This window comes from Chiloscyllium punctatum, chromosome 30 (assembly GCF_047496795.1).
Source record: "Chiloscyllium punctatum isolate Juve2018m chromosome 30, sChiPun1.3, whole genome shotgun sequence".
In the NCBI taxonomy this organism is placed as follows: domain Eukaryota; kingdom Metazoa; phylum Chordata; class Chondrichthyes; order Orectolobiformes; family Hemiscylliidae; genus Chiloscyllium; species Chiloscyllium punctatum.
In genome coordinates, this window is record NC_092768.1 from 5,360,291 (window position 1) to 5,374,542 (window position 14,252).

Consider the following 14,252-nt stretch of genomic DNA (forward strand, 5'->3'; position numbering starts at 1 on the left):
AAGGCGTGTCCGGATGGTGGATGAGGGAGAAGAGGTGGACGGTGTGCAGCAGCAGTCGATACAGGGCCCGCCTTTTTAAAAACCCCATGAAAGGGAACAAAATTAAAATTCCGGAGGCGGCTCAGGTTGTGGGGCACAGGCTCCCGCGGGAAGTACGGGACCTTGGGGCCAATGTGAAATTCCGTCCGGGCCGGGGTGAGCGCAGACGGGATCCCACCGCACACCTGAGCATCCTCCAACTGGTGCACTACGTCGGGTCCGAGCACCGCCGTTTTAAGGCGTCGGATGGTGGTGGCCACGTACCGGACGTCTACCGCTGCCCTGCTAGCTATGTCCTGCGGCAGCGTCCAGCCCAGGCCCCCGGCACCCAGCACGTCCCCGACCCTGGTCGCCCTCGCCGCCACGGCCCTCCCCTCCGACAGCCACTCGAACCCGCGAGTACGGAGGTGCGGATTCCTTAGCAACGGCTCCCTGACGACAGCCGCTACTCCAGCCGGAGGATAGGCGCGACGCGATTCGACCATGTTCCAGACAGTGATCAGGTCCTGGTAAAAGACAGGCAGCACCTTGAGGGCGACCTCCAAACCGTCACGGTCGACGAACAAGAGCTGCGTGTCGTAGTTGAGGTTACGCACCTGGCGGAAAAAATACGTCGCCAGGGCGCACCACCTAGGAAGAGGCTCGATGTAAAGGTATCGCCGCAAGGTCTGAAGGCGGAACGTCGCGACCTGGGTGCGGACGCACACCAGCGACTGACCGCCCTCCTCAATAGGGAGACTCAGAACCTGCGCGGCGACCCAGTGCATCTTTTTGTCCCAGAAGAAGTCGACCAACGTTCTCTGGATGTCAGCGACAAAGCCAGGAGGAGGGACCAAAGTGACCAGCCGGTACCACAGCATGGCGGCCACCAGCTGGTTTATGACCAGCACTCGACTCCTGTAAGATAGCACTCGGAGCAGTCCTGTCCAGCGGCCTAGGCGAGCCGAGACTTTGGCCTCCAGCTCCTGCCAGTTGGCCGGCCAGGATTCCTCAGCCGGGCTGAGGTAGACCCCCAGGTGGAGGAGATGGGTGGTACTCCAGCTGAACCCCCGTAACTCCTCCGGCAGAGAGTCCACCCGCCATGGACCGACCAGTAGTCCGGAACACTTGGCCCAGTTGATCCTGGCGGAAGACGCCGCCGAGTACACGGCCTGGCACTCGCGCATCCTCCCCAGGTCAGCCGGGTCAGTGAAAGTGAGGAGCACGTCGTCAGCGTAGGCAGAGAGGACCACCCCCGTGCCCGCGCCGCGCAGAACCAGCCCCGACAACCTCCTCCGCAAGAGGCGCAGGAAAGGCTCCACGCACAGGGAATACAGCTGGCCGGACAGGGGGCAGCCCTGACGCACTCCTCTCCCGAAGCGAAGGGGCGCCGTCAGGGACCCGTTAACTTTAACCAGACACTCTGCGGCGGCGTACAAAAGTCGGATCCGGGCAACGAACCGCGTCCCGAACCCGAACGCCCGCAGAGTCCCGAGCAGGTACTCGTGATCGACCCTGTCGAACGCCTTCTCCTGGTCGAAAGACAGGAAGGCGCTCGGCAGACCAGCCCGTCGACAGAAATGGATCAGGTCCCGGACCAGGTGGACGTTGTCGTGTATCCTCCGGCCCGGGACCGTGTAGGACTGGTCCGGGTGAATCATGTGGGCCAGCACGGAAGCCAGGCGAGAAGACAACACCTTGGCGAAGATTTTGTAGTCCGTGCTGAGGAGGGAGACCGGACGCCACTTCTTCAAAGAACGAAGGTCCCCCTTCTTCGGCAGCAGGACGATGACCGCCCTCCGCCAAGAAAGGGGCAGCTGTCCGGCATTTAGACACTCCCCCAGGACCTGTGCGTAGTCGTTCCCCAGGACGTCCCAGAATGCCCTGAAGAACTCCACAGTCAGCCCATCCGGCCCCGGGGTTTTGCCCCTCGAGTGCCGGTCGAGGGCGCCGGTCAGCTCCTCTAAAGTGACGGGAGCGTTGAGCCTTCCGGCGTCCTCCGGGCTGAGCTGCGGCAGGTCCTCCCACAGAACTCTGCGAGCATCCTCGCTGGACGGATCCGGAGAGAACAGAGCCATGTAATAGTTTCGGACGTGGGCCCGGATGCCCTCCGGATCAGAGACGAGGGACCCGTCGTCGGCCAGCAGCACAAGGAACTGCTGACGGGTGCCACGCCTTTTTTCCAAGCGAGTAGAAGGGGGAGCCGCGGTCCAGGTCCTGCAGGAGCTGGATCCGCGACCTCACGTACGCACCCCGAGCCCCGACGAGCTGCAGGTCCCGGAGCGCGGCCTTCTTCTCTTCGTACACCCCGCGCAGGGCCGGGTCCGCGTCGGGCTGACCGAGGCGTGACTCCAGGTCGAGCAACACCCTCTCCAACTCCACGATCCTGGATCTCCGCCTCTTGGTCGACCCCCTCGCGTACTCCTGACAGAAGACGCGGACGTGAGCCTTGCCCACGTCCCACCATAGCCTCAGGGAGGGGAAGCTTCCCCGCTTCCTTCTCCAGCCGGCCCAGAAACGACGAAACGAGTCCCGGAACCACTCGTCCTCCAGCAGCAGGTTGTTAAAGTGCCAGTACGCGGAGCCGAGCCTGGCGCCGAACGGAAGGAGTTCCGCCCACACCAGGTGATGGTCCGTGCACGACACCTGCCGCGTGGAGGCCTTCGGAAAACAGGAGGCGTACGCCCGCGAAACATACAGGCGGTCGATTCTGGACGCTCCAACCCCAGGCCTCACGAAGGTGAAGGCGATGGAGTCGGGATGGAGATTCACCAGGTCGAAGGACTTGACCAAGTCCCCCAACCTCTTCCCCGACGCACAGCCAGTGCGGGCACCGCCGTGGTCTTGCCCTCGAGGACGCAGTTAAAATCTCCCCCGAGGACGACACACTGGCTCTCGTCGATGGAAGCGAGATGAGCGGACAGTTCTTCGAAGAAGCTCACTTGCCTCGGCCCGGCCAGGGGAGCATATACGTTCACCAAGTGAAGCACCGCGCCCCCCAGCCGAACCGTCAGGTGAAGCAAACGGCCTGGCACCGGCTCCCTGACCCCCAAGATCTCCGGCTGAAAATGCGGGGCCAACAGGATAGCCACCCCGCCAGATCTGCGGGTGAGGTGACTCATGTAGACCCCCCCTCGCCACTCCAGGAGCCAGGTGGCTTCGTCTCCCGGGGTAGTGTGGGTTTCTTGCAGGAAGCACACCGCATACCTCCCGTCCCGAAGGACCGAGAGGGTCTGGAATCTGCGCTGTGACTCCCTGCTGCCGTTGATGTTGAGGCTGGCTATAGTTGTCTCCATGCCGGAAGCGTTGTGCTACCACCACCAGTACAGTTAAAAACAAATACAATTACTGGGAGGACGAGGGAGGGGCACAGGAGTCCCTTGCCCTCACCAGGAGTGCCCCCAGGAAGTTCCTGACTCGCTTTCGCTCATTGGAATTGAGCCCAGGCGCCTGGCGAGCAGCGTGGGCCGACCAATAAACTTGTTCGAAAGAGCTCCAGCGGTCGAGCGCCAGTTGGGCTCTATCCCGGCGACCTCGAGTTTCCTCGACAAATTCCCGGAGTTCCTCGAGGGGGATGAGGGGGAGATCGGCGAGGGGGAGATCGGCGAGGGGCACCTGGGACTCAAAAGTGTCGCTACAGACAGAGTCCACGTCATCCCCGGTGTCCGCCACCGATCCCGAACCCTCCTCCGGGAGGTCGCCGACCCCTCCCCCACCGAGAGGATGGGGGCTGGTCCGACGCTGCCAACAGGCCTCGAACCCCCGGCGACCCCACCCCCAGGGTCACCGGCGGTACCTTCCTCGGCGCACCCCGTCCCGGAACGCCCCGAGTTCAGGTCGTCGGGCGGCAGAGGTTTGGGGCCCCGCTCTCCTCCCAACACCGGGACGCCTGGCTCCTCGGGGAAAAGATCGTCCCCCAGCGCCAAGGCCCCCGGAAAAACAGTCTGGGAGGGAGGAGCGGGGATAACACCTACCTCCCCTCCGCCGCTCGGCGACCCAGTAAAGGGTCCTGTGTCGACGCCCGCACCGCGGCCCTCGTCGTTGTTATTGGGCAGGTCAGGCCGCGGTGCGGGATCGTTGGGGGGTACTGTGGGCCTGTCCCCTGGAGAGGAGCAGCGCGCTGCAGGACTGTCTCTCCCCTCCAAGGGCCAGCCCCTCTTCCCCAGAGAGACGGGGGGGGATTTATGGGCCCTTCCCCCCCCGCCCGCCCTGGTGGTCATGGGGCCTGAGGCCCCCCCCCCCCCCCCCCCCCCACCAGCCTTTCCCAGAATACGATTGGCTGGGGGAAGGCAGGGGGGCATGGCCAAGGTGGGGAGGGTCAGCCGTGTCACTTCCTGCCCCGCCCCTGGTTTATCAGGTGACGGCGGGCGGGGCAGGGGCCCAGTTCCCTCTCCGGGGCCCGGAGACACGGTCGCTGCGGGAGGTCGGGCAGCGGTGGTCCCCCCGAGGTTAGTGCCAGGGTGGGGCGGGGCTCGGGCTCCCCCGGGCCAGGTGTTGCAGTGCCCGGGGTGGGCGTCGCAGCCCCAGGGGTTTCTCCATCGGGGTGGGGGGTAGATGTGGGGTCTGTGGGGTCAGGGTCAGGTACGGGTTCAGGGGTTTGGGGGTCAGGGTTCCCGTGCCGGGGCGACACTGGCACGGCCGCAGGGGCATTGTCGTGCCGGGGCGGGGCAGGGCAGGTCGTGGGCTGGGTGTCGGGGAAGGGGATAGGGTGGTCTCCCCGCGGGCGGACTTGACGCGTCGCGTCTTCCTGAGCGCCTTCCGGCCGGCTGGACGCTCACCCCCCTCCCTGCCGGAGGCTGGAGGATCGGAAGCCTCCGGCTCAGGCTCCGGTGCCGGGGCCTGCGGTGTTGACTTTGGGGGAGGGGGAGTGGGTGCGGCGGCACCACCGTCAGCTGTTGGCGAGGGCTGGGCGGCCTTCTGGGTGGGGCAGTTTCTTCTAATGTGCCCCACCTCGCGGCACAGGTGGCACCGCACGCCGTCCAGAAGGCGCGGTAGGCCGCGCCCTCGTGGAGGAGGGTGAATGAGCCCTCAGTGATCTCCTCCCGGGCCAGGCAAATAAACACCTGGCGTCGGAAGGAGTAGATGTGCCGGAGGGCGGGGTCCTTCAGACCGAGCAGGAGCGGTTGGATCCCTGACCGGATCTCCCCCAAGGTGGTGAGGTGGGGGAGAAGGAGCTCACTGGCAATGAAGGGCAGGACGTTGGAGATCACAACCCTCTGGGCCGTAACCTCCAGAGGGTCGACGGGCAAATGTGTCCCGTCCACAGTGAGCCCCCTCTCCACGGCCAGGTGGACCGCCTGCTCGGTCTTCAGGAAGAATACGGCCTTTCCGTACATTCGGGCCGCAGCGACGATGGCCAGTGGGACGACCACACCGGCCATGGCCTTGCTGCAGGCCTCGATGGTCATGTTAGGATGGGGATAGGCCTTTACCCCCAGGAGTTTGGTCAGGTGCCTGAAGGGGGTTTCGGTTGCGGCCGGGGTTGGGACAGCCGAGCCTAAGGCAGCGGCTACCCCGGCATAAGAGCGGCTGGGCCCCACGACCTTCGGGCTCGCCATACTCTGCTGCTGGACATTGAGTTGGGCCTCTGGCAAGTCCTGGGCAGGCCATTGGTTGCAGTAGTGGGGGGCAGACCTGTTTGGGAGGGTCCCCAAGGCAAGTCCCAGGCAGCTGTAGTGGAGGTGGGCCTCCAGCGGCGGCAGTGGTGGAGGGGACAAGGCGAGTCTCGGGCAGCGGCGGTGGAGGCAGGCCTCTGACAAGTCCTAAGCCGCAGTGGTGGGGGCTGACCTGTTGGGGAGGGTCCCCAAGGAAAGTCCCAGGCAGCCCCGAAATTGAGTCCCAGGCAGCAGAAGTAGCAGTAGTGGTGGTGGAGGAGCTCAAGGAGAGTCCCAGGCAGCGGTGGTGGAAGGCAGGCCTCAGGCAACAGCAGTGGTGGAAAGCAGGCCTCTGGCAGGTCCTGGGCAGTTCCTTGGTAGCAGGAGTTGGGGGCAGACCTGTTGGGGAGGGTCCCCAAGGCAGGCCCCAGGCAGCAGTAGTGGTGGAGGTTGTAGGGAGGGGCCCAAGGCGAGTCCCAGGCAGTGGTGGTGGAGGAGGCAGGCCTCAGGCAGCAGTAGCAGTGGAGGCAGGCCTCTGCCAAGTCCTAGGCCGCAGCAGTGGGGGCAGACCTGTTGGGGAGAGTCCCCAAGGCAAGTCCCAGGCAGCCCCGAAATAGAGTCCCAGTCAGCAGCGGCAGTAGTGGTGGAGGTTGTGGGGAGGGGCCCAACGCAAGTCCCAGGCAGCGGTAGTGGAGGCAGGCCTCAGGCAGCAGCGGCAGTGGAGGCAGGCCTCTGGCAAGTCCTGGGTAGTTCCTCAGTCGAAGCAGTGGTGGGGGGCAGGCCTGTTGGGGAGGGTCCCCAAGGCGAGTCCCAGGCAGCAGCAGTGGAGGTGGGCCTCAGGCAACAGCAGCAGCAGTAGTGGAGGTCCTGGGGAGGGGCCCCAAGGCGAGTCCCAGGCAGCGATGGTGGAGGCAGGCCTCTCCTCAGGCAACAGCAGCAGTGGTGAAGGACCTGGGGAGGGACCCCAAGGCAAGTCCCAAACAGCAGCAGTGAGGCAGGCCCCAAGCTGCAACAGGAACAGTCCTTGCACGTGCATGCACACACACAGTCACACACTGATCCGATCTCCAAAAGGAAGGAAACACCTGAGTGGACAGTGACAAGCAGTGGCCCTTCACATCAAAGGGCAATGCTGTGTGATCAGTTTTTAAGATTTATTTATTTTTCTTTTTTTTTTATTTCCCTTTTTTTTGGCCCTTCACATCAAAGGGCAAGAATCTTCTGTTTTATTTTCTTTTTAAAATTTTTTTTTCCTTTTTTTTCGAGCACCCATGGCGTGTGTGTGTGTGTAGATGTGAGACACGGTGAAAGACGCAAAGTGCTCGAATCTTTATTCAATTTCCACCACCAGGAAGATATGAAAAACAAGTTTCACAGTCTTTTTTTTATTAAAGTTTCACAGTCTTCTTTGTTGACTGTAGCAATGGTATTGGCCACATCTAAAGCATGTGATTGTTGTTAGTTAACTACCAATTCACACCATCTGCAAGTTCCTCTGCCAGCCACTTACTACTTTGCAACTGTATAATGGAGAGCCAGTGGATGCAAAACGTCCATATTACAGAGGAGGAAGTGCTGGATGTGAAACGGGTAAAGGTGGATAAATCCCCAGGACCTGATCAGGTGTACCCCAGGACTCTGTGGGAAGCTAGAGAAGTGATTGCTGGGCCTCTCGCTAAGATATTTGTATCATCAATAGTCACAGGTGAGGTGCTGACAGACTGGAGGTTGGCAAACGTGGTGCCGCTGTTTAAGAAAGATGGTAAGGACAAGCCAGGGAACTATAGACCAGTGAGCCTGACGTCAGTGGTGGGCAAGATGTTGAAGGGAATCCTGAGGAACAGGATGTGCATGTATTTGGAAAAGCAAGGACTGATTAGGGATAGTCAACATGGTTTTGTGCATGGGAAATCGTGTCTCACAAACTTGATTGAGTTTTTTGAAGAAGTAACAAAGAGGATTGATGAGGGCAGAGTGGTAGATGTGATCTATATAAACTTCAGTAAGGCATTCGACAAGGTTCCCCATGGGAGACTGATTAGCAAGGTTAGATCTCATGGAATACAGGGAGAACTAGCCATTTGGATACAGAACTAGCTCAAAGGTAGAAGACAGAGGGTGGTGGTGGAGGGTTGTTTTTCAGACTGGAGGCCTGTGACCAGTGGAGTGCCACAAGGATCGGTGCTGGGCCCTCTCCTTTTTATCATTTACATAAATGATTTGGATGTGAGCATAAGAGGTACAGTTAGTAAGTGTGCAGATGACACCAAAATTGGAGGTGTAGTGGACAGCGAAGAGGGTTACCTCAGATTACAACAGTATCTGGACCAGATGGGCCAATGGGCTGAGAAGTGCCAGATGGAGTTAATTCAGATAAATGCAAGGTGCTGTATTTTGGGAAAGCAAATCAGTGCAGGACTTATACACTTAATGGTGAGGTCCTAGGGAGTGTTGCTGAACAAAGAGACCTTGGAGTGCAGGTTCATAGCTCCTTGAAAGTGGAGTCGCAGGTAGATTGGATAGTGAATAAGTCGTTTGGTATGCTTTCCTTTATTGGTCAGAGTATTGAGTACAGGAGTTGGGAGGTCATGTTGCGACTGTACAGGTCATTGGTTAGGCCACTGTTGGAATATTGCGTGCAATTCTGGTCTCCTTCCTATTGGAAAGATGTTGTGAAACTTGAAAGGTTTCAGAAAAGATTTACAAGGATGTTGCCAGTGTTGGAGGATCTGAACTACAGGGAGAGGCTGAAGAGGCTGAGGCTGTTTTCCTTGGAGTGTCGAGACTGAGGGGTGACCTTATAGAAGTTTGCAAAATTATGAGGGGCATGAATAGGATAAATAGACAAAGTCTTTTCCCTGGGGTCGGGGAGTCCAGAACCTAGAGGGCATAGGTTTAGGGTGAGAGGGTCAATATATAAAAGGGACTTTTTATCTCAGAGGGTGGTACGTTTATGGAATGAGCTCCCAGAGGATGTGGTGGAGGCTGGTACAATTGCAACATTTAAGAGGTGTTTGGATGGGTATATGAATAGGAAGGGTTTGGAGGGATATGGGCTGGTTGCTGGCAGGTGGGACTAGATTGGGTTGGGATATCTGGTCGGCATGGATGGGTTGGACCGAAGGGTCTATTTCCATGCTGTATATCTCTATGACTCTATGTGATTGACTTGGAATTTCAGAAGGTTTTAATAATACACATAAGAGATTAGTATGTAAAAATAAAGCACATAAAATCGGGGTCGTGTATTGACATTGATAGATAACTAGTTGGTCGACAGGAAACAGAATGTAGGAATAAATGGACCAACATTTAACACTATTTGGAATAGGTCATGAGATTATAGCACTTTGAATCACATCTGAAACATCAATTGAGTAGATCCTGCATATTTAGAGTCATAGAGCTGTACAGAATGGAAACAGACCCTTCGGTCCATCTCGCCCATGCTGATCAGCTATCCTAAATCAATCTAGTCTCATTTGTCATTGTTTGTTCTGGTGTTTCTCCTTTTGTTGTTTTTGTACCAATCCTCTTCACCTTTCAAATTTGTGAAAAGTATTTTTGTCCTTATCTCTCTGAGTATGAAAGACTTTGCATGTCATCTGTGCTCTATTACAGTTTGCCAGTTGCTAACATTGTATCTACAATTTTCAGTCATGCAGGGTGTGGCGATGTTGCTTCTTTAGCAAGGATATGTTGTCCAAAAGGGGTTGTAAGAGGCAGAGATTCCGATTTGTCTGGGTTTTGGCCACTTTGATGATAGCTAACAGATGCTGCCTTAGACAGTAATGATGGAAAAGAGATTTTAGAGTTTTTTTAAAAAATACTTGTACAATGAAACGGGAGTGGCCAGTTCTCCCAGTTCAGGTAGATTTCTAGTTTGGTTTAGTTTTAACTGGGGACCCAGAGAAGCTGCTCGGGAAGACAAGTTTCCATGTTTCAGCCATTGCTCCCTGGCTGATCCTCTCTGCCATCCCAGTGGTTAGCACCGCTGCCTCACAGCACCAGGGCCCTGGGTTCGATTTCTGCCTGTCTGTGTGGAGTTTGCACATTCTCCCCATATCTGCGTGGGTTTCCTCCAGGTGCTCCGGTTTCCTCCCACAGTCCAAAGATGTGCAGGTCAGGTGAATTAGCTGTGCTAAATTGCCCACTGTGTTAGTCGGGGTAAATATAGGGTAGGGGAATGGGTCTGGGTGGGCTTCTCTTTGGAGGGGGGTGTGGGGACTTGATGGGCCGAAAGGCCTGTTTCCACACTGTAGAGAATCTAATCTAATCTAAATTCTTGCATTGATTTCATTCAGTTTGGGCATCACACTCAGGGCCTAGATACTTTCTTACTAGGAGTTGAGAGTGTGACGCTGGAAAAGAACAGCAAGTCAGACAGCATCCGAGGAGCAGGAGAGTCGATGTTTCAGGCATAAGCCTTTCATCAGGAATGAGGGTGAGCCATGAGCATCGAATGAGTCGATTCTCCTGCTCCTCGGACGCTGCCTGACCTGCTGTGCTTTTCCAGCGCCACTCTCACCACTCTGACCTCCAGCATCTGCAGTCCTCACTTTCTCCTATTTCCTTCCTGGGTCTATTTCTTCTCGGATCATGTTAATACTTGTGCTTTGGTACCATTTTCTGACTTTGGTTGAGACTCTCTAAAGGGTAAATGGATATGGAGTGGGATATTGAAATTGCATGATCAGTCACGATCAAATAAAATGCTGAGACGGGCTTGAAGGGCCGAATGACCTACACTTACACCTATTTTCTGTGTTTCTATATTTCTGTTCACATGTTCAGTGCACGCTGAAAATCATAAATAGAAGTCTCAGTTTAATGATTTTCAATCTATTAACTTTAATAGAGTTAAAAAGTGGATCGGTCTGACAGTTTTTAACTTTTAACTTTATACTTTCTGGAGTGTGCTGGGAGGTGAAAGTCAGAGATGTATGAATAAATGATAAGGCATGAAGCTTATGAAGGAGAGAGGCTGAATTCTAATCAATAACATGTCAGTTATCTATTGGAAATAGAGGAAGCGATGACCAAATCGTATCAACACTATTAATCCAGAAAGTCAGTTGGAAAGTGGACCCAGCAGAAGTGGCGGCACAGTGATATACAGTTGGTGGGAGTTCCCTGGGAGTCCTTAACGTTGAATCCTTACCCCATGAAGTCTTGTGGCTTCAGGTTATACATGGGCAATGAAACCTCCTGCTGATTACCACGTACCATCCTTCCTCAGCTGATGGATTGGTACTCCGCCACATTGAATAGCACTTAGAGGAAGAACTGAAAGGCAGAAAATGTATGTTGGATGGGGGATTTCAATGTCCACCACCAAGAGTGATCACGTTGGCCAGGTCCTAAAGGATGTCGCTGCTAGACTGGTGAGAGAACCAACATGAGGAAAGACAATAGAAGGACATACTGGCAGTGGAACACGTCCAGCACAGACTTACATGGATGATCCCTGGAATGGTTGGCCTAACATATGATGATTGGCTGAGGATCCTGGGATTGTGTTCATTAGAGTTTAGAAGGTTGAGAGGAGATCTAATAGAACTTACAAGATAATGCATGGCTTAGAAAGGGTGGATGCTGGGAATTTGTTTCTGTTAGGTGGGGAGACTAGGACCTGTGGGCACAGCCTTAAAATTAGAGGGGGTCAATTTAGAACAGAAATATTGAACTGCAGAACATGATCAAAGGGGGGAGTGGGCCTACTCCTGCATCTGTTTTTTGTGTGTCTATGACTCTTTCCTTCTCATCCTTGACTTCACGGTTTCCTTTTCTGGGAGTAGGCTATCCGCCAATATACATGACAGACCCGACTCCTCCAGTCACCTTGGTGATGAGGCAGGGCCATTGTAACCTTGGACAGTGAGGGGAAGTGAATGGGCAACTGTTTGGCAATTGCATGAGAAAAGTTCCAATGTCCAATCTCCACTGCCTTCTGAGTCAGAGTGTTTCAAAGTCACACGACTTGCAAAGAAAAATATATTCCCTTATTTCTGACCTAAAAGGCCAACCCCTAATGTAAAACTACGTTCCCCAAGTTCTGGGCTCACCCCTAGTAGTAAGTGATTGGCTCAACAGTTGTTATCTATTGTAGCAAGAAGGTAACTAACAAATTATCAGAAGCTGTGTATGAAACATCATTTTCAAAAAAACACCAAATAATGTGATATACAGATGGTGAGCACAGCACACTTCAAAAGGGCAGCAGAGTAAGGGTTTTAAGCCTGGAGCTTGTCCACTTTTCTCTTTTCTTGTTGATTTTTTTCTTCTTTTTACTCAACCCTTAGCTCTTGTGAAGAGGTAAGCAGCGACGGCATTGGCTGTGAAGAGGGTAGTCCAGCACAGATTCCCATCAGCTACCAGGTGGGCCCACCACCAACTCAAGGCTGCTGTGGTGGAGGCAGGTTTGGGTTCCCCATGACATTCTGCATCCAGCGACAACTCATGGGGCCCAGCACAGGATATGGCAGCGTTGGCAAGGAGACTCATAGATGCCAGTGTCAGTGGAAGCGAGATGGCATTGGACAATGGCAACTCTTGTTCCCATACCAAGGGGACTCATGAATGGCCGCTGCACGCCTATGACTGAGCACTTAACCAGGAAGACTGCAATGTTGAACCTGATTTCTTCATTTTTTCCTGCTTTTATATTCTGTGTATTTTTTGTTTATTTTTGTGTATTTTAGGATGGAACAAAACAATGGCGATACTATACAAAATGTTTCACTGTATTTTGTACCAAAATACATTTGACAATAAATAAACAGAATCAATCATAGTACAGTTGGAAACTTTATTCATGAGAGAACTAGGTGCAGAGGGGAGTGAGACAAACTCATTTTGTTAGCTTTTCACCTAAATTAGAAGACACAAGTTGTCCGGAAGCGAAGAAGGTAACTGAAAGATAGGGGGAATGGTGGCTCAGTGGTTCGCACTGTTGCCTCTCAGTGCCAGGGACCCGGGTTCAATTCCAACCTCAGGTGACTGTCTGTGTGGAGTTTGCACGTTCTCCCCGTGTCTGCGTGGGTCCCCTCCGGGTGCTCTGGTTTCCTCCCACAGTCCAAAGATGTGCAGGTCAATGTGAATTGTCCAAGTTAAATTGCAAACGTCCTCGACTGTTCTTCATCCACAGAAGAATCCATACACTAAACATTCTGAGCCATATTGGAAATTAAAGACAGTAAGTACCAAAAACTTTCATGTACTTACCCCACACTCTGGGTTCCTTAACTGTTCCAGAATCTTCCATCGCCCTACAAACTCACTCAGGCGCCATTAACCACGCGGCCGCCGCCGTGAACAATGACGTCACTTCCGCCCCTGCCGACCATGCAGCCTCCGCGATCGCCAGGAAGACCATCGCCGACAGATTCGCGGCCTCCGCGGGTTCCACGTCTATCGGGAACAACACCGTTTCTGCCGTCGCCACAGACACTTCCACCCCCGGGGTTGCCGTTGACGCAGCCACTTCAGCCCCCAGTGACATCACTCACCTGCACAACGACCACGCCGCATGCGTCTCCGCCCCCACGCCGATCTCCATCCGCACGCCTAATCCCGCCCCCACGCCGATATCCGACACCACACCTAACCCCGCCCCCACGCCGATCTCCGACACCACACCTAACCCCGCCCCCACGCCGATATCCGACACCACACCTAACCCCGCCCCCACGCCGATCTCCGACACCACACCTAACCCCGCCCCCACGCCGATATCCGACACCACACCTAACCCCGCCCCCACGCCGATCTCCGACACCACACCTAACCCCGCCCCCACGCCGATATCCGACACCACACCTAACCCCGCCCCCACGCCGATCTCCGACACCACACCTAACCCCGCCCCCACGCCGATATCCGACACCACACCTAACCCCGCCCCCACGCCGATCTCCGACACCACACCTAACCCCGCCCCCACGCCGATATCCGACACCACACCTAACCCCGCCCCCACGCCGATCTCCGACACCACACCTAACCCCGCCCCCACGCCGATCTCCGACACCACACCTAACCCCGCCCCCACGCCGATCTCCGACACCACACCTAACCCCGCCCCCACGCCGATCTCCGACCCCACACCTAACCCCGCCCCCACGCCGATCTCCGACCCCACACCTAAGCCCGCCCCCACGCCGATCTCCGACCCCACACCTAACCCCGCCCCCACGCCGATCTCCGACACCACACCTAACCCCGCCCCCACGCCGATCTCCGACACCACACCTAACCCCGCCCCCACGCCGATCTCCGACACCACACCTAACCCCGCCCCCACGCCGATATCCGACACCACACCTAACCCCGCCCCCACGCCGATCTCCATCCGCACGCCTAATCCCGCCCCCACGCCGATATCCGACACCACACCTAACCCCGCCCCCACGCCGATCTCCGACACCACACCTAACCCCGCCCCCACGCCGATATCCGACACCACACCTAACCCCGCCCCCACGCCGGTCTCCGACACACCTAACCCCGCCCCCACGCCGATATCCGACACCGCACCTAACCCCGCCCCCACGCCGATCTCCGACACCACACCTAACCCCGCCCCCACGCCGATCTCCGACACCACACCTAACCCCGCCCCCACGCCGATATCCGACACCA